The sequence below is a fragment of the Hippocampus guttulatus genome, chromosome 18 (genome assembly GCF_054856545.1).
Source record: "Hippocampus guttulatus isolate MCC_2025c chromosome 18, RoL_Hgut_1.0, whole genome shotgun sequence".
In the NCBI taxonomy this organism is placed as follows: Eukaryota; Metazoa; Chordata; class Actinopteri; order Syngnathiformes; family Syngnathidae; genus Hippocampus; species Hippocampus guttulatus.
The window spans coordinates 5,047,632-5,068,703 of NC_141278.1; the positions used below are offsets into that span (position 1 = coordinate 5,047,632).

General features: G+C 43.7%; 1 long non-coding RNA gene across 1 annotated transcript; it reads left to right on the forward strand.

The window, feature by feature from the left end:
- Nucleotides 1-20: 20 nt before the first annotated feature.
- On the forward strand, nt 21-5,579 carry LOC147190759 (uncharacterized). The gene is made up of 2 exons (XR_015103806.1): nt 21-508; nt 4,775-5,579. It is a non-coding gene; the product is annotated as an uncharacterized LOC147190759 (long non-coding RNA).
- The last annotated feature ends 15,493 nt before the right edge of the window (nt 5,580-21,072 follow it).

The window sequence follows — 21,072 nt, forward strand, 5'->3', positions numbered from 1 at the left end:
AATCATCTCATAAAAAAGGCCATGAAAATACTGTAATTACGCTCAGTCAAGGTACTGCGAAGACCTATTTGATTAGCGGGCACACTTTTCCTCAAATTGCAGCCATAAAATTTAGAATAATTCCCCCGTAATGATGGTGGACTGGCTTTATTTTGGGAGGTTGGAATAAAAGTGGATATAGCATAAATTATACCCTAATTACACGCCTGTGTCGCCTCAATTATCCTCTTATCAAGAACGGTCGTCTTAACGCGGCGTTTAGTTTCACTTTTCCGCCTAACGAGAACTTGCTACCTTGCTATTATCGTCAACTGCGGTTGTTATTTACTTTCTGCGATTTAAAAGTGCAACAACTCGGCTGCCGGATCATCATTTTTACACAAGCAGGAGACCAGATGAGAAGCACGCAGGCGGGCGATGCTGCGACACATCCACGGGGATTTATTTCCAACGTAGTTTAATTTTTTTTTTATCGGAATAAAATAGACGGATGGGAGCAGGGTTGAAGGTAGGTTAATCGTCTTTTGCGGTGCTGCTAATTTTGTTGCTAACTATTCCTTGTCTTTGATTTTACAGCTTGAACATATATTTTTTAAAATAACCATCTTAAAAATTGCGATTCGAGTCGATTTTTCTGTTTTAAAGGTGGTGGTGATATATTGAACGGCCGTTTCAACGTGTGAGAACACGATGCTCCACTTTGTTGGTTTAGAAATTTAGAACCCAACCAGGGCTCATTTAACAGACCCCCCCGTGCGGTATCGATATTTTAGAAATACAATAAAAAACGATACAATGCGTGCATTGTTATCACAGTTCATGCATGCGCTCATTATTTTGTCAAATTCCAGCTCGGCAAAACGCTCAGAACGCTCAACTTCACGTTAAAAAAAATCAGTTCCCGCAAGTAGATGATTGACCCGGAGCTCAATCAATGGCTGTTTAATATAAGTGCTCTGTCTTATGAACACTGATGAATGACTCTTTAAAATCACTTGTCCAGGGATTCCCCTGATACCCCAACCTGCTTTTGTAAAAAAACAAAAAACAAAAAAAACATTAGCTACTGTCCATATTTGAAAGTGAAATAAACGCTCAAACTTGTTTACAGCGCGCCACCGCGCGTCTTCCTCTCCCCGCGTGGCCCCAAGTGTAAATCATATGTGTGCGTTAACAGGGAGCTGCATCTCCACCAGAATAGTGTTGACTGTGGTTTTTGACTGGCTCGCGCGGAAAGCCACCCCCTTGGCTTGCAGAGGGGGCCCGGCGGTTGCCACTGAAGAGAGAAAACCGAGAGGCTTTTATGAGACTTGATGTCTCCCCACTGGCGTGTCACAGACAACCTTGAAGGCGACACACACACACACACACTGCGTGAGTCACAAATGACCACGTGCGTACCCCCCTGAACGCACGCGTTTTTTTTATTTTTTTTATTTTTTAGCCAAACGGCGTGCGCACCGCTTTTACGCACCGAAATGACGCAAACGTTTTGATGTGCAGCGTCCTGACAAACGAACGTAAATGGTGTGTGGAAAATGACATGTATTATGCCTCGACGAAGCGGACTCATTGGCATATCATCTCCATGGCGCAGGTGTGTGCACGCTCACGAGTTGACCGAGACAAATAAAGACACGCTGATCCTCGTGGATTTCATTTCAATTTCTATTAAGACACACAGCCGACGTGCGGGAAAAAAAAAAAAAAAGAGCGACGGAAATCTTGAAACATGGAGCAGGAATGGAATATGTTCTGAAACGTGCGTGCTGCACGGCATGGGACCCCCTTTCCCCACTCTCGATGTAATCCACGACATTATCATGTGCGGGAGCACAGTGGTCGCTATGAAGGAGAGGATTTGGTCGCTAGATAACAGACAGGAAGGGCAGCAATCACAGGCTTCTTTTTTTTTTTTGTATTTTCTTTTTTTTTTTCCCAGAATGTACTGTTCGAAGCCGTTTATCCTTGATGATAGAAAATTGCTCTGTTGCCAGGACGCTGAAATAGAGGGCAGAAGCAACATTTCCATTTTCCTGTTTGAAAGCCGTTGCGATGAATTTGTCTGAAATTAAAAAAAAAAAAAGAGTCACCCTAGTAAACAAAGGCGCCCAAACAAAGATACCTTTTTCTTTCAGCTGAAAAATCCTCTTCATTTTTTTCCCCTACGCCCCTCACTCATGTATCTTATTTTATTTTATTTATTTTTTGTTACACCGAGAGGTTGCAAATGACATGCTTGGCCTCTAATGCTGTCCAAGGCCCAGGCCTACTTCACATGCACTCATTAAACCAAACTGAATATTTAGAGCACCTTTTCATCATGCAGACAGTGGGGGAGGGGAAAATTGATAAAGAATATCTGACAGCTGGAGAAATTATTAACCCCTGGGCGTGCATTAATGGCACACTGGAATAACAGGAAAACAAATAGACAAGCAGTTATTATTATTATTATTATTATGTTTCTGGTTGCCACTTGAGCACATTCATCCCAAAAGATTGTTTTCCCATTATTATTTAGAATATGCATGGAATTATATCGATGGAAGGAAATTATTATTAATAGCACGTGACGATATTCTGACTGGAGGAGTCCACAGCAGGTGGGCTCAGGAATTGGACTGCATGGTTCAAGATAATTGGGGACCCCATGAAGAGAGGTTATAATACACTGTTGAAATTTGGCAAAGAAACCACGAGAGCTTCGGATCCAATGGCAACTTTTTTTTTTATGAGGAATGCTTCATATTTAATGATTCCTTTGGGATTTTATGATATCGTAATGTTGCAAATATACCAGCAAATGCAAACGTCATATCTTGAATACAGCAGAATAAGTCTCAGGAGCTCATTCATCATCATATACTCCCTTTTGAAAAAGATTATGAAATGAATAGGATGACATGTTGGCGGCCACTGTTTTAATGAAGCAATAAGTGGCCCCGCAGAAGGAAATGCAATGTTCAGCGCTGCACTGCAAACCCGAGGAGCTGAAGAATGTGAAGTGAGGTGGAAAAGAAGCAAAGAGAAAGGAAGTCACACCTGCTGAAACGCAGAGCTCTGTTTCTCATGGCACAACCCGGTCAGGCGATAGCTTCACCTTTGTTTAAGAGCCAACAATCTCCTCCTACGTGAAACTGCCCTCGTATCAGCTTTCAAATATTTGCAACCATGTTATTATATTTAATTTCCACCCGGCCACTCTTTAATACTTCAGCAACATTGAAAAGAATCATCGAATAGTCACCAAAATGTCTTTATAACGTCACTTTTATGTACAGGAAAGATGTAAAAACACTCTCGGCCTTTATCGTTTCCATATCAGCCGTAACCTCATAATATCATAATTATGATGGCATGGCCTGAAAAACACTGATGGAAGCTTTTTTATTTATTTTTTTTTTTTACATCTGATCTTTCAGTGTTGAGTGGATACATTTTTTACGACGTTGTCCATTTTGGTGAAGTGAAGGTAGCCAATTATTGTCATCATTGCCCTTGAAAATGCATTAGGCCTCACCCGAGGGCCCAATCAATCAGTGTGAGTGAAGAGCCGATTAACAGTAGACTTGCGACCTTTTATGCAGCCCCAAAAAAAATCACCCCAAAAAGGGCAAGGCGGCGATCAGCATTTATGCTCCATGTTGCTCTCTGCGATTGAGTGTCGGAACATTGCCTTTTATCATTAATTCTTTGGGGTGTGTGTGAAAAGCTATAGTTTATTCAAGAATGGGGTCATTTATTCAAAAGGTGGTAATTTTATGATTTCATTAAGGAGCGGATTATTTTTGGAAGAGCTTGCTCCAAGGGAATTAAATTGCGGAGGGAAAATGCCATCATGTAGTTCATAATCGGAACTAGGAGGAAAATCATTAGTTTTGGCTCCAGTTTGTTTCATTTAAACTTGAGGAAGCTCTTTACAACTTGAGCTTCATAAGATGAATCATAGCCTCAAATTATTTTCTTTAAAATATCCACTATACCAAATTGTGTTTTCCCCCCATTCAAATATAAAACAATTTCATTTGTAGGGGAAACACAATGATTCTAGTCCAACGTGCTTTGGGAAATTATCTCATATTTTCTCTCAGTTTTCAATACCCCCCTTCCTTCCCTGCTCCTACAGGAGCACTCCCTTATGAAAACATCATGCTACCAATGTAGCAGTTGTGGCTAACAATGGGGCTCTAGGGTGCCTCTGAATGGTTGTTTTTCTTCAGACGTGGTGGTTTATTGGAAATCAAATTAAATTCCAATTACGAAGGGGCCAGAGACGGCCGATTTTTTAATATTTTTTTGTACTAATGTTAGATCATCGTGAAAGTTTTAACAAATATGACGAAAAAGTCTTCCTCTAACTGTTCCAAACATTGTTCCTTTATGAGAAATAAGGTATCTTTGTTGACCTGTCTATGCCAGCCACATACAGTATAGTGGCCGACAGAACAATTGAACATTGTTCCACTCGATGGCAGAAGATACAATTAACCTCCAAATCCACTTGTTGCCATTCAAATAGCGAGAGTAAGAGTAGGTCGTGATTCAATTGAGACCACAACATCACGATTTCAGTATTTCCACTTTTGCATGAACATTTTTTAGACTTGCCGTGAAATGTTTGGAATGTAACGTGGTGAAAATATGACTTACATGTTGTGTTTGCCTCTCCCCCCAACGACATTGCCAATGTTCAATCACTTTCTCTCTCACCCCCCCTTTCCCACCAATTCTCCCCCCTCCCCCCCCTGCCCCCCCAAACCTCCCCCAACAGGTACGCCTCCATGCATCCCCTCATGGCAGCTCCAAGCCTCCCCTTCCCCCCCTCCCAATCCGTCTCCCCCTGGTTGGCTTCTACAGCTGTGGTGAGTGAGGGGGCAGATGACCGGAGATTTGGCCCCTGGGAGAGCGCCGAGCCATCCTGGTGCTATTAGACTGGTGGCTAATAATAGGTGTTTCAGACTCGGGGAAGATCAATCAGAGGGGAATGGGGAATGTTCAGGCCAGCGCTTTTTACACATCGGCCCAGATGGATGAAATTACACTTGTCAGTTTTTAGTTGCATTACTCCCAAATTGGTTGTCTACTCTTTTTTTTTTTCACCCCCCTCCCACCCATCGCTGCCTCATTCCTGCTCTTGTTTTTCCTCCGTTTTTTTTTTTTTTTTTGCCTTGGTTCATGTGTCAATGTCCTGCTAAAAGGATTCAGCAGTGAAATCCCTGTCATTTTGTGCCTGGCTCCTCAAGGAACAGCCCTGCATATTCACTTAAAGGACATTTGTTCCCTGTAAACATTTTTCACGTTATGGCCAAGCGCGCGATTGTGGAAAATGTGCAGATGACATTTTGTACGTTGAGTGTATCATGGAGTTGAAAATGTGTCAGGGATATTCAAATTTTCTCTCATGCTGTTTTTGCTGCTCGGTGTAATTTGAATGTAATTCTGAAAAAACTTCAATGGACTGTCATTATGATTGCTTTAAATGCCTTGCTAATGTGAAATTCATTGAGAAACATTTCCCTGGATGAGAAAAGAAAATTCTTATGAGTGTGTCAAAGATAAAATTCTTTACAACAAAAGGAAGGTTTTGTTGATTTTGCTCTTTCAAATCAACTTCCACCAACCCAAATGGGGATAAGTCAGCTACATAGTAAGAAAAACAACCACACGACAGTACTGACTCACACTGTGTCATATGCTTTTTAATTCCCCAATTGTCTTCTTATAATGATGCTCTCAACTGCACAGATGATAGCAAAATTATTTTTCATGATCATGTCACGTGCCTTCGCAATACTTGACAGAATTCAGAAGGTGCCATTAACGTACCCGTTGGCCAACGAGAAATTAGCATCGCAGTTGCTGTGCTTATTTTTTTTTAGTATGACTTTTAACCCTTTCAGGTACAGTGGTTACTACAGTGGAACGGGTCACAAGGTGAAATAAACCACCACGTGGGCCAAGAAGCGTATGCTGAAACTGCATGCTTTTATTTTGAAGGTCTACCGTTGGACAGAATGTTGCGCATATGGTGCCTGCTTGTTGTAGGGCAGAGCCGGGGGGCGGGATGCGTGGTTTTTGCTTTAAATTGTTCATAAAAGCTCGGGCTTATTTGTCTCTCCGTCTGCCCTGTGGGAAATTTCCATCTGTTATCTGGAAAGCACTGCCCCTCTGGTGTTGCTATAAAATTCGCTCAACACACACGCACCCAAAAGTGTGACGATCGTTGCTTAAAAGCAATCAAGTATTGCTCAAGTATAGTGGTGGTGTGAACAATGAACCCGTAATGCGGTGGCTACCATGCAAAAAAATCTGCAGACACTTGGGAAGTGGGTGTCTTACTCCCGTATAATACACCCCACAAAAACACAAGCGTGATAATCACAGCAGAAGATTGGCTGTGTGTTAAAGTAGCTGTTCTGAATCGCTCACTGGGGAGACATCCCATCCTCGCTCCCTCCCTCCCAATGGAAATCAACACAACACAGCTCCCAGATGTTGGGGTCTCCGGGCCCACGCAGCAGCCCGGAGCCGAGATGCTCCTCAATGTCTGATTGCACAACGGAGGAGACTCGGGGAAGAGAAAAGCCTCTTTGACTGAAAGCACAGTGACCATGGGGGAGGGAATCAGGGCCTCTGTGTGAGAGAGAGTCTCCTTAGCAACAGGAAGAAAATTAACACTGACATCCTGACTTCTCAGCTAAACTCGTCTCGGGCCTTCGGCTGGATATTTTCATGCATGGGGTGTTAAAAAAAAAAAGAGGGTCGGGGGGCAGAAAGAGAGGGATGAACGCTGATATAAAGACACACTCCCTGCTCATCTTCCATTTCTATTCAAATGAGTTTTCCTTTTCTTGCACAGCTTATGTGTGCTGAATGCAGAGAGTCCTCCTAATATATGTATTTTGCTCATTTTACTGTGTCTGGCGTTTCCGCGCCTCTTCTCTCTGACTCTGTGTTTGCCTCCCGCTGCGGTAAACACAACATAGCGATGATAGCGCATGCATTTCAGAAAGCTCCAAACACGGCAGAGGAGCAGAAACATTCATTCTCTCTCTCCGCCCCCCCTACCCCCCTACCCCCCTCTCCTCCCGAGCCGCCAGTCCTCTTCCTCACTTCCAGCCAGGGTATTCAGCTCCCATGATTGCAAACATGCATAATGACAGCATCTCCTGCGGGCCGGCGGAGGTACCCCACTGATGCTGAGAGTCTCTATCCTGTCGTCACATTGCAGGAAATTTGTCAGCGATGCACTCTGGAGCCCGGCGGTCTTTGGCGAGGCCCCGCCAAACGAAAGCGGGCTGGCTGTTTTTTTGTTAATAAAATGAAGTGCAAATTGGGCCAGGTTCGTTGGAACAGCTCACTGCTTCCTCCCATTACGAGGCCAGGGCGAGCGCCGCGGAGGCATAAGCGTGAATACATTATCAAGTAATGAGGAGACATCCAGGAGAGGGTGACGGCAGGAGGGAGGGAGGTGGGGGGGGGGGGGTTTCTGGAGGCTCCAGAGGCCGCGCCGAGAGCCTCCAGTGTGCTCAGCCACGGATTAGTCATTTGTGTTTGAAGAGCAAGCGAGAGGTGCAGTTCAACGATGTTACACATGGCAACAGTTGCTAAGAATTGCGGCGGGCGAGTGCCGTTGATCCGGTGAATACGGACAGTTGACGCTGAGCGGTTGCCAATAGCGGCGAGGATGCTTTGTGTATCCACCGTGCAGCTTTTGCGGCAATCTCAGGTGATATTCATGAAAACCATGGGCAGTGGCGAACATAATCATGCCGGAGCAGCGTGAGCACGGCGGAGATAAAATGTCACTGACATTTGGAATTCTAAGCAAGTCATGAACATGCAAAAGTTTATTCTCCCTCCGGAGCCAAAAAACAAAGCTTTGAGCTGGTTAAAAGCAAAAACTATCCGCCTTTCTGGCTAACAAGACCCTCAACTTTTTTTTTTAGGGGGGGGGGGTTGATTTTGTTTTGTTTCGATGAAGTTCTGCTTGATATTTTGTCATATTTTCCCGATTTCCATTTTTCCATTTAGCTGTCTTGTCTTGCTCATAAGGTTTTTATGTCCATGACTTGCTGACTTTTGTTTCCACTTGCTTGGTAGAATTTTGTAAAATTAGCATCGCGAGTACTTAAAAGTTGAAGTGTATTGTCTTTATTTCAGCATCAGCCTAACTCATAAAAGAAATAATAAATGTTCTATAGTTTATTGTAATACAGATTAATTCATTGCTTGTGTTTGTTCAAAACAATACCGGGGAAGAGGACCTGGAAACATTTATCAGAATTTTAAAATCCTAATCACAATATTGAGGGGAAAAATCAATTGACATTATTTTTCTAAATTGCTGAGCCCTTTGTCAAATTCTGTTTGTTTGTACGATATTATATTTTAAGGTGCAATAGTTCTCACAAAAAAAACAAAAAAAACAACAACATTAAAAGGAATGAGGGGAGCTGAGGCCTTTACCACAGCAACCGTTTACATTCACATCATCGCCACCACATCAGCGGCGGACATTTTTCTTTCTTTAATATAGTTATTCATACAATTGTTTTTACAAGCACTGTACTCGTGTAAACCGCGGACGTGGTCTCTGCGGCATTCCTATAAAGGCCCCCTTTGTCATTCATGCACCACCCGAGCAGATCATCTTATATACTCTTGTGTATGTTCCTAGGTGGGAGCTCAGCATTGTAGAGGCACTTTTATTTTCTCGCACCACACGAGCAGCACTGATGATCCGCAATGGAGTCGCCTGATGGAATGCCATGGCAACGGCTGACACCTGGCTGCAGTTCATCCCACCTCCTTTTCTCCCTCTCTCCCTTGCTCCCTCCCTCTACTTCCCCCATCTCTCTCTGTCTGACTCCCCTCGCACATACAGTGGAACACATTTGCCTTGATGGACTCAAAGCCCCTGTGAACAAATAATGGGAGCACGCCAATTTAAAAAAAAAATGGTTTATGAGTCGCAGTCAGAAATGTCTCCTTGTAGCCCCCCCCCCCTCCTTGGCCCCTCCCCATAACATTTGCCAAGATTTTATTTCAGGAGGGTTGGGATAGGGCGGCATGTCTGGTTGTGGATCATACAAAACCATTTTTCCCTTTCTCACAGCGCAGTACATCATCAAAGTCTACAAGCCTGTTATGCATTTTGGCTCACCGTTGCGCAGCCAAAACAAATCAGTGTTTCCCTTTGCCATTTCGCAGCCTTTCAAATACGCGTCACAACTCATGGCTATAAATGTCTTATTCGGCTGGCCGCAATGTCGAGCTGGAGAATTCGGTCCATCACGCAGGTTGTGAAAAGTTAATGCAATTGATTGAATCGGCACAAAACGTTCATTCAACTGAGAGATTATACTTTCTGATGTCAAAAACAACCATTTCTACTCGGGCCAAAAGTTTACCATGCGGAGTTGCACCTTGTGTATTGAAAACAACCGTATAGCTTTGTGTTTTAGGCTACTATCTTAGTGCAAATGCTAAATAGCATAGACTGCATGTTACAGTGCTATAACCCTTTAAGTGACGGACTGATAACAAATAGTGGAGCAACAAATGTAAACAAATGTGGTCATATCCTTTCTGACTTCCGGGTTGAGTGAACGCTGGCACGTTTTGGCTGCCGCTGCTCAACCCGTATTGTTTTGTGTTTTTTGTTATTGTAAAGTGTCCTTGGGTGTCTTGAAAGGCGCTTATAAATAAAATGTATTATTATTATTATTATCATATATTCTTTATCCTGTGCAAAGAACGACTGATATTAGTGTCGCACTGATGAGATGTTGAGATGTTTCAGCAAACAGTATGTTTTATACTGCTCCCAGTTAGCCAAAGCGGTCACACCAGAAAGAGCGGCAACAGTGGCCATTCAATTGATGCAATGAGGCAAAAATAATTTTTTTCTTGTAAAAAAATCATTTATTTATGTCAATTTAGAGTGAAATAACCGAGGTCCATAAACGCTTGGTTGAGTTTGGTGTCGAAGAACACCTCTGGGATGGACAGAAATTGTGAGCCTGAGCCTCCCGTCCAACATCAGCAACCTTTGAATGCAATAATCTCATCTAAAGTCTTCCCAGAAGGGTGGAAGCTGCCCGCCAAAACGTGTCCGCCGCATACTTGCACATTTAGGTCATACATAAACAGAGGTATAAGAAAACAAAACAAAAAAAAAACATAGTTCTGTTTGTGGTTTTACGAAGACGTACCCGGTGGAATTGAAACCGAATCCTGCGCTCATCAACCGTACTTGGCAAAGAGACATCACAAATCGTCCATAAAACCTCCACATCGCGCTTTGCCCAAGAAAATGCGATGTAGCTTTGCTCCTTTGAGTACTTCAACAGATATTCCCTGAGTTTTACGTGTGTCGGATTAAAGTGCAAATACCAAAGCTGGGGGAGGAACATTGACTGGATGGCTCATAAAAAGTAAGAGACCAAGTGATATTTCCAACCAGGAATAACTCAAGCCAGAATCTTACAATTGCCGCATGTAAACATGCACACAATATTATTTTGGTCTATTTGTATATCGATTACAAATTGAATGGATTACACAGACATTAAATTGCTAATTGTGTATGTCCAGACATTTTTTTTTTATCCACAGTGATTGGTCTGCTTTCACATTGTAATTTATTTTGGTTGTATTAAAAGAAAAAAAAAAACAGTGTCTTGTAGTCTCTCTCATTGGCACAGATTCTTGTCAGCCGCACAGAGAAGTAGACAGATCTCAAACCCAGAGGAGCCAGAAGTATTAATGAGCATTAAAAAGCTCTTAAAATGTAATCTCCACGGACTCATGCTAGGAGGTGTTGGCACCGCCGCTGCAACCACAACGCATTTTCCTCCGGGCCAACGACTGTGAAAGCAGAACTCTTGAATTGACTGCTTTACACCAAGCAGGAGTTTTTTTTTTTTTTTAAAATACACATACAAGAAAAGAAATGCATCAGGAAAAGAAAGAGCGGTGACAAAAATGGATTTCAAATCTGCCTGGTAGTTTTGTGTGCTTATGTGGGTTTTCGGACTAGCACTTAATTCAGTGGGTACGTGGCTGCTGTTCTGTAAAAACAAACAAACAAACAAACAAACAAAAAAACTCAACAAAAAAAAGGGAATGGTTGGTTAGACGATAACAGGCTGACAGGTGTGAACTGGACAAAAACAAAACAAAACATAGAACTAGACAATAATCTTCTTGTGTGTGGGATGACCTCTTTTATATAGAGGTTTTATTTCCAGGCTACAATAATATGGAGTTCTTTAAAGTTGATCATTAAAAGTGGGAAAAGCCACCAAGAAATTCAATCTATTCAATATATACAGTATGTCACTGAAAAGCAAATTTTATGTTTTTAAAATGGAGTCAAAAGTCACCTGTATTTACTTAAGTTAATGTAATGGAGAAAATGTTGCTCGTTGCTACCCACCTCTGACTGTAGTGAATCTTAAAAAGTGACCATAGCCTTTAAAATCTGCATGGGGGATTTCTGTTTACAAAAACCAGGAGGTAACCCGGCGATCATGTTGGACTTGAGAGGTGCCGCTATATTTTCTGTTCGCTCTTATATAGTGAGAACACCCGGCATCTACCTGCATGAGTTTGAGGCTGAAAGAGGGTTTTCCATAACCGCCAGTCACTCAAATTGCAAGGTTGGATGATGAATAGCAAACGCTCAAATAATCCAAGGTCAACAAAGTTGTCCGGATGATGACGTTAAAAAATGTGGCAGCGAATCAGCCACAAACACTGTTGAGGAGATGCCTATTCCAAACTGAGAATGGCCACCCTGTTGCTGTTTATTTGTCGTGTGTTTAGTGGCTATTTGCACTGGCTTAACACAGGATTTCTCCTGTCACAAATCGGGACGTCGTCGCAGTCCATTTCTGGCCTTCCAAAATATTATTTTAAGTTATCGCCATTATTGTAGCTGGGTCGAATGAAAAGATGGCACGAGTGGGGTGTTCCAGGGGTAAGCGGAAGACATGTCCAAGCCAACGGATGCGCCTCCGGATGGCCAGTCGAGATGCGGGGGGCTGAAGGGTACGTTTTCGGAGGTCTGAATTGGTAACATGGAGGTACCAGATGATGTTCATGATGGTTCTGGGAAAGGTCACGCGGCAGACCCCACACCAGATGGTCCCAGCTGATTTTGGGCAAGATGCACGCCCTGGACTTGTCAAACTCAAATCCAGCCTGCCACACTGTTCTATGTGGCCCACTAAAGCAAAAAAAAAAAAAAAACGAAAAAGTGTCAACCTCATGTTTCTTGCTAAATTTGATTTTTCCAAGCACAGAAATGGCTTGGAAGAAGGAGCCAAGCTGCATCTCTACTGTGCATGGCCAACCGCCAAAACTCTTAACGAGCAAAACCAAGCTCTTAAAAAAACAAAAACGTCAATGCTTTGCCAGTATTTAAAGATGCCCCCGCTGGGCGCAGCTAATTTCCATTTACATGCAATATTCAGCCTCATTAGCTTTCAATACAATTTTCAGACCAGCCGCTCACTTCACCACAATGTGATATAATAAAATATTCAGTTTTCATACAGGGCGCCCATCACTCTTGTTCACTTGTTTTCAAAAAAATAAGACTCATCTCTGAGAATGTAGGTGGCACTGAAATTATCTTGGAGAGCGGCGTGGTAACATTTCCTGACTCTCAGCATTGAAACTATTTTACATGCTAATGCGCTGACATGATACGGAGCGAGAATGTTGCCTAATAAATATCACCATCATTTTTATGCCCGCTTTTGAGGTAACCCCAATTAACCAGGCCTACACTGCTCAATGACATATGTCCTAGCTGGAGCCGGTAATAACACTGAGCCACGCAACGAAGGAGCAGGTGAGTGCTTTGTTGCACGTCTGAGTGTCTTTACACTGTGTGTCTCTGTTCCCCTTCGAAAGGATGTTAAATTCATGTGCGACGGCTGCACATTTGCATGAAAGAGAGCAGGCCAGGGTCCGTGAGGTGGAGCTCCCAAAGGAGTGCTTCAGAGGCCGGAGCCCCCCGGGCCATGTGAAGGGGCCGGTGCCTCCATCCGAATGTGGCTTGTGTACAACCACCTGTTTGAAAGACAAAACAGGAGCGGAAAGATGTGGATAAAATAGCAGCACATACTGTATGATTTCAAATAAACTTTAATATCACAGAGATTGGGATACCTTTAGTAGTTTAGATCAGGTGATAACGTAACATAAATGCTCATTTCTGTTAGCCTGTCTGTTTGGTGTTATATGATAGCATTAAGCTAGCGTGTGTTTGTTTGACATAATTGTAGGTTTTGTTGAACATTTTAGTGTTTCGATAAAGAATTGTTCATTCTGTTTTGTTTTGTGTGTCACTTTTGCAGTAACTGCTTTCAAACGCCAGCATTGGTTAGTATTATGTGATGTATTACATTTTGGAAGTACCTTGCCCAAAACCTGGTAACAAATAGCTTTCTTCATCAGTGAGTTTGTCCTTAAAGGACGTGGGTACTGTATAGTCATTGCAGAAACCCGCGGACCACATGCACCGCAAGGCCCGTAATGCTTTCCATAACTTATCGCCATGTGCTGCCGATTAATGGGTGTTCTGCGGAGCAAGCGCCAAGGAGACGGCCCGGCTGAGGGTTTTCTTCTGTGGCCAATCTGTTTAGGATTAGTGGAATAACTGGCTGACACCACAGCATCCAACTCGGGAAGCGGCGATGTGCATGCGTCGTAGCTGTCTTGGTTCTCGGTGATCCCTGTTGATGTTATTCAAAGTCCATTGCATCCCATCTTGTCTTTGCGGGCTATTCGAATAGCTTATCGGAGCGTTTCACACAGAGGCACCTTCTTTCGTCGACCAGCGGCTCGGGCAGCCCAGCCATTATGATGGCAATCTTGAAGATTAAATACCCGTGGAAGAAACTGGGCTACCTGTTGCCATGCATGATGTCATGTCTAGTCGAGAGCAACGGCAATGATTAAGATTTAAGGCCATTGCAGAACTGGATGATGTTTGTGGAAAAAATATCAATTAGAAGTTGGCTCTGAAAGAAGCAGGTTTATGTTGTGGAGGGTGTAGAGGTTCTGGCTCTCACGGGTTTTCACGGAACATTCAGGAGCACATAGGTGTAAATGTTCTTTTTTTTATGCAAGAAGAATAAGAAACAGCTGTTTCTGGACACTGAGCTTTTATATTTAGCTTGAGGCAACCAATTGTCACTCTTGTATTAGGAGGGTCAGCTCTTCAACACTTTTGGTCAAAACCAAAAAGAGCAGAAGGTGCTTTTCAGGTACTTTTGAGGTGATGATTAATCCAAATTTTGAATCCAGCATCATCAGCAATGCCGACACTGACTGGTCATAATATTAGGTACACGCGGTCTGCGTAGCGGACAACTTTACATCATCCGCAAGTGGAGATCTTGCAGTTCCTTCTAAACGTATTTTGCCTGTTTGCCTGTTCACCTGCATGGACTCCAAAGAATCCATTATGCTTCATGTAGATTGCACGCCTTTGCTGAATTTTGAAAGAGGATGAGGGGAGCCGTGAATCAAGTTGGTAGCGTTTACTCCCACAATTGTGCAAACGGCAATTCCTAACTCAGATCAAATCATAGAATGTAGTATTTTTGAGTGTTAAAATAGTGTGCTTTTGACCAAATTCGTGTACATACAGTAGGTCCATCCATTAAAAAAAGGGGTTGTGCCTACCTTGCTCTAGATCAGCCACACTAACTTACAGCAGTGTGAGTTGAATTTCACTCAATCAGTGTAATATATTTAAACATATGTTCAAATGTGGAAAGTTTGGGGACCCTGCCATGATGTAACATTGGCTTTGACGGAGGTCTGTGCTCGACCACGTGTGCTCTTGCTTTGCACAGCCTCCCCCATTGAGAAAGAACACTGTCACTCACTCATTGCATTTGCTCACCTCGACAGCAGAGTCGATGGCGTCCTCGCCGCCAAGCGACTCATGCGGCGGGCTGAACGTGTAATTACCAAAGCCGGAGATGCTTATTAGGATGAGAAAGACGACAAGGCGAGTTGTGTGTCTTTTATTTTTGTGTTTCTCAGCACAATGGAGTAAGTGGAGGTCTCTGAAATCATGGTGAGAATGAAATATCTGAGAGGAGGAGAGGCAGCAGTGCGAGAGGGAGCAAGAGATAAGGCGGAGGGGGGGAGGTCAGGGCGGGAGATAAAGGAGATTCACATGCACACACAGCTGAAAAAAGGCTGTGGTTACCTCACTATTATGTTCTGTGACTACTGCGTACTGCTGTGAGTGCGCGAGGGAGGGGGGGGGGGGTGTTGCGGGTGAGAAACACAGCTGCAAGGCCCTCCCTCCCTCTGTCATTTGTGCACTTGCCTGCCAAGGGTGAAAAGTGAACAAAGTTATCCAAGGATTCACTGCACTGATGCGTGTGTATCTGTGCGCATGTGTGCGTAGCCTATACTTCACAATCACACCGAGGGACAATTTCAAGTGCTCCATTAACTTGCCGTGCATGTTTTTGGAATGTGGGAGGAAGCCGTAGTACCTGGAGAACAACCACGCAGGCACAGGGGGAACATGCAAAATCCACACGGGAAGGCCGGAGCCGGAATCGAACTCTGCACCTCTGCACTGTGAGGCGGACGTGCTAACCTCACATGCTATATCTATCTATCTATCTATCTATCTATCTATCTATCTATCTATCTATCTATCTATCTATCTATCTATCTATCTATCTATCTATCTATCTATCTATCTATCTATCTATCTATCTATCTATCTATCTATGATTTGATCCACTATCACTTGTTTCCAATGGGGAAAATAGTTTCAAAATCGGAACAAATCAGAGCTCGACCAACACATTGGAAGGTTTCATGTCACGCTGCAAACAATGAGACGAATTCATGATGTCAGTCCAGACGCCCCAAGGCCATGTATGTTGGCCCAACAAGTGCTCGACTTGTTGAAAGAGAAAAGAAGAAGCCATTATGTTTCCTTATGTGACTAATAAACTGCATGTGCATCGATGAGTGTGTTTTCATGTCTTTTCTCCTTTTAGAGAATAAACAAGCAAATAGCTTTCGATCGATCTTGTGGCCGTCTTCCCATTCTCAGCTCAAATGATCAAAATGTTACGTGTCGTCGGGTGCTTTGTTTCCATGCAACTGGAACCTTCGTAATGTGACAAAAGAAATCTTATAAAAGCTGAGATGAAGATGGAAACAATCCAGTGTAAACGTACACTGCCCTTTTCCCCTTTTTGCGTGGGTGGAGAACCTCATCCACAATCGTCGGCTGACTCGCGCTTGATCAAAGTGTCGCACGCTAAACGGCTGAAAAGTATGATAAAGGAGCTCCGGGTGTAATTACTGTGAGCCCCAACTTGTTCCGTACGGCAATGATCGAGCAATGACCCCAGACTGTTCGGTCTTCATCATGAAGATCCTTGACGGACTTTGTAATGTTCCGTCAAATGAAATACAAATAAACAACGGGAAATGGATTGGAATGATCTCGACGGGAATGGGCCAAAACATTAGGTACACCTGTAGAGTCATTGCAAGCCAAAATTTGAGTCACCTTTTAATTGGGGAGTATTAGCGATGTTTTTAGCCATCACAAAAATGAACAAAATGAGCTTTTTTTTTTGTCCTTGACTTGGTCAACCAAAGTCTTACGCTGGATGTTACATACAGTATGCTGATTTGCATTCCACATGGGGCCGAAGGTCGCTTTCTCTAAATGCCCATCCGCCATATGCATGGGAACTTGTCCTTTTCCCCTGCAGTCCACCCCTCCTCGCTTCCCCTCCTTCCCACTTCCTACTATCTTCAGGGCCAATCTGCAGCCGCGCTATTACAAGTTCTGTACTCGCCGCGTTTGGCAACCGATTTAGAACATCAACACCATCAATCAAGCCGGCGATGGGGCCAACCAGCTGGCTGAACCATCCTGTCCCGCTGCAGGACAATTTGTCATCGGACAAGAGCAAGTTGGCTTGATGGAGCAACGCCCAATGCTCCTCCTGTTAAAAACCTATTTGGATGACTTTTTTTTTCACTCGCCCTTCCCTTGAAAGCCAGCCATCGCACATCGCACCCAAATTTGTGCTATTGTTTTCTTTCTGTCCTGCCATATGAGAGTAATTGCGCACTTTCTTACAGCCGCTGTGAGAACAAATGACCGGCTTGTTTTGTTGCAATCTCAGCCATTTCTTTGACTAAAATGATCTGTTAACCATTAGTAATGCTTGCCCTTTGTTTTATTTGAAATGCAGGCCACCAAAGGAACAACAAAAAAAAAAGCATTGGAATGGAGAAACCGTGAGTCATCTTTCTATAAAACACGAGATATACTTCACATAAACAAGACGCGTCCGCAAAAAATCACAAGCCAGTAAAATGAGTGTGCTTCACAAGCAAATAAAACAGATTTGCTCGCAATGGGGCACATTTTTCGAGACGAAATTCCCGCATATGACCACGCAAATGTGATGGCACGCTTCACGGCCTCGTTGCATCGCCTTCTTTCTGGAAGCCCCAGAGTGCACCGAAGGGGGGGCTCCGAGTTGTCCAAACACCCCAAATGAAGGTCTGGGGAAGTTCCTTACTCTTTTGTCTCCACCGGGGGGGAACAAGTGCAGCACAGTACTCGCACTGGGAGCGTGTGTACCGGGGTCACGATGTGGCTGATCTGCTCCGTCGCGGTCACGCTAGCCTTTTGAGTCCGGTTGCGCCGAGGCCCTGGACTGCCAGACCGCCAGCTGCACGAGCGGCTGCCCTTTACCAGTTTAATCAGCTGAGGTCACCGACAATCAAGCAGTGATGATGCACATATGTGTGTCTGTACAACAGGCGGGAAGGTACCGACTTCTTCAAATAAAACACTCATTTATTTCTCGCTGCACACAGAAGGCTTGCTAAATTCAGACTTGCGGAAGGGATGAACAAGAGTGTTGGGGGAGAAAGATGGGAGCTACAGAGAGCCATACACACTCAATTTTTTTCAACTGGTCGCACGCAACTTTATTTGGCCGTAAATAATTTTCCGACATCCCATTCAAAAATCGGCATGTTTGAGTTTTTTCGTTGATGAGGTTTATAAACACTCCACGTGGCCAAAAGAAACTTGTACTTGGCGTCGTGCAAAATACGACTTTTCTCTGTTAGTGAAGCCACATTCACATCAGATAGCTTTGGCGTAAAAAGGCCAAAAAAAAAAATTACTGCATGACAGCTGAGCTTGGACTTCATTTCGACACATGAAACTATTTAGGCTTCTCTCAGTCTGATGAATTAAAAATGGAGAAGGATGATTTATAACGCCATCATCCTTGGCGACACAGTTTACGTTTTGCTTAATATAAAGAGTCCAAACGACAAAGTATTGTTTCCTTTCAACAAAGGTTTCACCTTGAATGTCATTGGCTGAGCTGCTGGGTGAAGTATAAGAAAGGAGTGTAGAAAGTCACGATCATTCCTCCCTTGCCGCTTTCTCATCACGTTTGCGAGTGCATCACTGACATTTCAAATATTTCCCATTTTTTTACCCGCCGTGTCTAAAAACTACATTTGAACTTTTATATAGCGAAGGGATCTTGATTGCGCTCTTAAAAACGCATTGCCAAGACAAAATCAACAGGGGGTGTGTTTTGATAAAGCGCTAATAATTACACCTCTTTGCCTGACCAGGCTGAGCAAACAGGCAACTGTTGACCTCGGTGCAGCCGAGTGGACTGCGTCCCGCTCCCCGCGCGAAACACCCAGACCTGACGGATGGCTGAGAGTTGCCACCCCCTCTTTCCCCCCCAAAAAAGAGGACCAGGTGACCACCAGCATTGGCTGTCTGCAGCCTTGTCTTGAAGCCCTAACTACTTAATAAGTAGCTGTCCCAGGCTTCCTGTACATTGTCCAGACCCCGCTGAGGCCCCCTTTCCCAAAAGCCCACGGAGGACTTCATTTATCAATCAGACCAATCACAGACTTTTCCGGGTTTTGGGATGGCCACATGCGGGGGATTAGGCGCATGGGATTCCGTGCGAGCAATTTGTGCTCATAGAGTCAGTCAGGGATTTTGGGAAATCAACAATGAAAAAGAACGTGATTACCTGACATTTGGGGCTCAATCAATATGTCACTGCTCTCATCTACCTAATGGGATTCCACACACTTATATCAACTCGGACACCTCTCTCCGTGCCTGCAAGCCTCACGCTCCAACGTTTGAGTCACACTGCACCGCGGATGGATGTTTGCACCCACAAAACTTGAAGCACATAATTAGCGTTAGCCGGCTGAACCGAGCCAGTCATTTGGAATCCCGACAGAATGCGAGAGGTGAGCTGTCACCGGCACCTCTGGCATCTGCTCATTTGCATCCCCGGTGGCTGAGAGTGTGACAGCCGTCCAAAAAGAGCGGAGCAGGTCTTGTCAGTCATCCGCTGACGCCCAACCGAGGAACATGCGCTCCCCCTGACATACATAACAAGGAAGAGAGGGAGGAGTTGCTCCAGCAAAGTGAGACAAAGGAGAGCGATGATAGATATGTAGGCAACGACGACATGTAATTAGCTTCTCAAAATAGTACGCGGACAACAAAGATAAAGGAGGGAGGAGATCTATTTATTTTCTCAGCAGTGAGCAAACTTGACCTGCAAGTGTTCAAATTCAGGTGGAGCCAGCGTTTCGCCGCACGCGTGTGTCAGTGTCCACAAAGGCCCCTTTGTGGGGATGATCTGACACGTCACAGCACAAAAGATGCACTTCAAGCTTAAAGCCGTTAAGGCAAAAAGGTGAGCGTGAATCAGCGCGCGCTCTTGACCCCGAATGCACTCCGCTACATCATTTATTAAAAAAAAAAGAAAAAAAAAAGGGAAAGGAACACAGTGTCGGTTTTCAAAGTGCCGCAACAAATTCATCACGTGTATGTGTTTTCTTTTAATTCATCTCAGGATGATGGGAAGTCCAAGAACATTTGCTGCCATTCATCATGTAGCATTACAAAAAAAAAGATTTTTACCCAAAGGACAATTTAAGCTAATTACTTAGGCATGAGGATAGACTTTGCAGATAATGGGTACTTCCAATTAGAGTGCTTTTGTCAGAGAGGGTTACCACCTATGGTGAGAGCGTGTGAGTGCCTTCACATACAGCACAAGATTGCGCCACTGGAAAACTGACACACTGCTATTATGAAACTGTGAGTACACATCACTGGAAATAGGTGTCCAGTTTGTAGTTTTATTAAAAGATGTTTTGGGCGTCTCGCTGCATTAAAGCTATTAAGGGGAAGGTTAGCATAGTTATTTTTTTTTTCTCTCTTCCCCCACCCGCCAACAAGCATGGCTAAGCTAGCCACAATGCAAAGGAGTTGGATCGAATGCAAAATAATAATAATAACGATCTTCACCGTTATGATCAGCATCAGGAAAATAAAGTAAGGATATAATAAATAGGAAAGAATTAATTTAATTTACGTTGGTGCATTTTCTCCACTGTCCATTTGAAATTATGTCCTGTTTTTGAATGCAGGAATGGAATTTAAAACCTGACTCATCACTGAATCGACAAAAGAATCCACAGATTAATCATTGGATAAAATAATCGTTAATTGCAACACTAATTCATATTTCTGTCAACTTTTTCCAAGCCTGCATCGAAATCCCGCGCTGCGTTGGAGCAGAAATGTTTTCCGTAATCCTCTTGTATCAATATAGGGGTGTCATTGTTCTGAAAGTCTCTCTGTCAGTTGGACCCCCCATATTCCATTTCTCCCCTGCTGATAGCATTATTCAGCGGGGTCCAGATAAAACCAAAATATGCAACTTAAGACCGAGCGGGGCTAAGCCGCCGATTTGGACAGGATTACCTGAAGGCCAGACAGGACAGGCATCAGATTGTACTGTCATAAAGGACCATTAGCCTGTTGGCAAACTGTACCTCAAACTCCAGATGACAGAACTTTTCAAGACAGACGTGGGGGCAAATGAAATGAAATGAAATATGAAATTTGAATTCCTCATGACAGACATCTCAATGAAGGGAGATTTCCGTACAGCAAACAGGAGTTAAAAC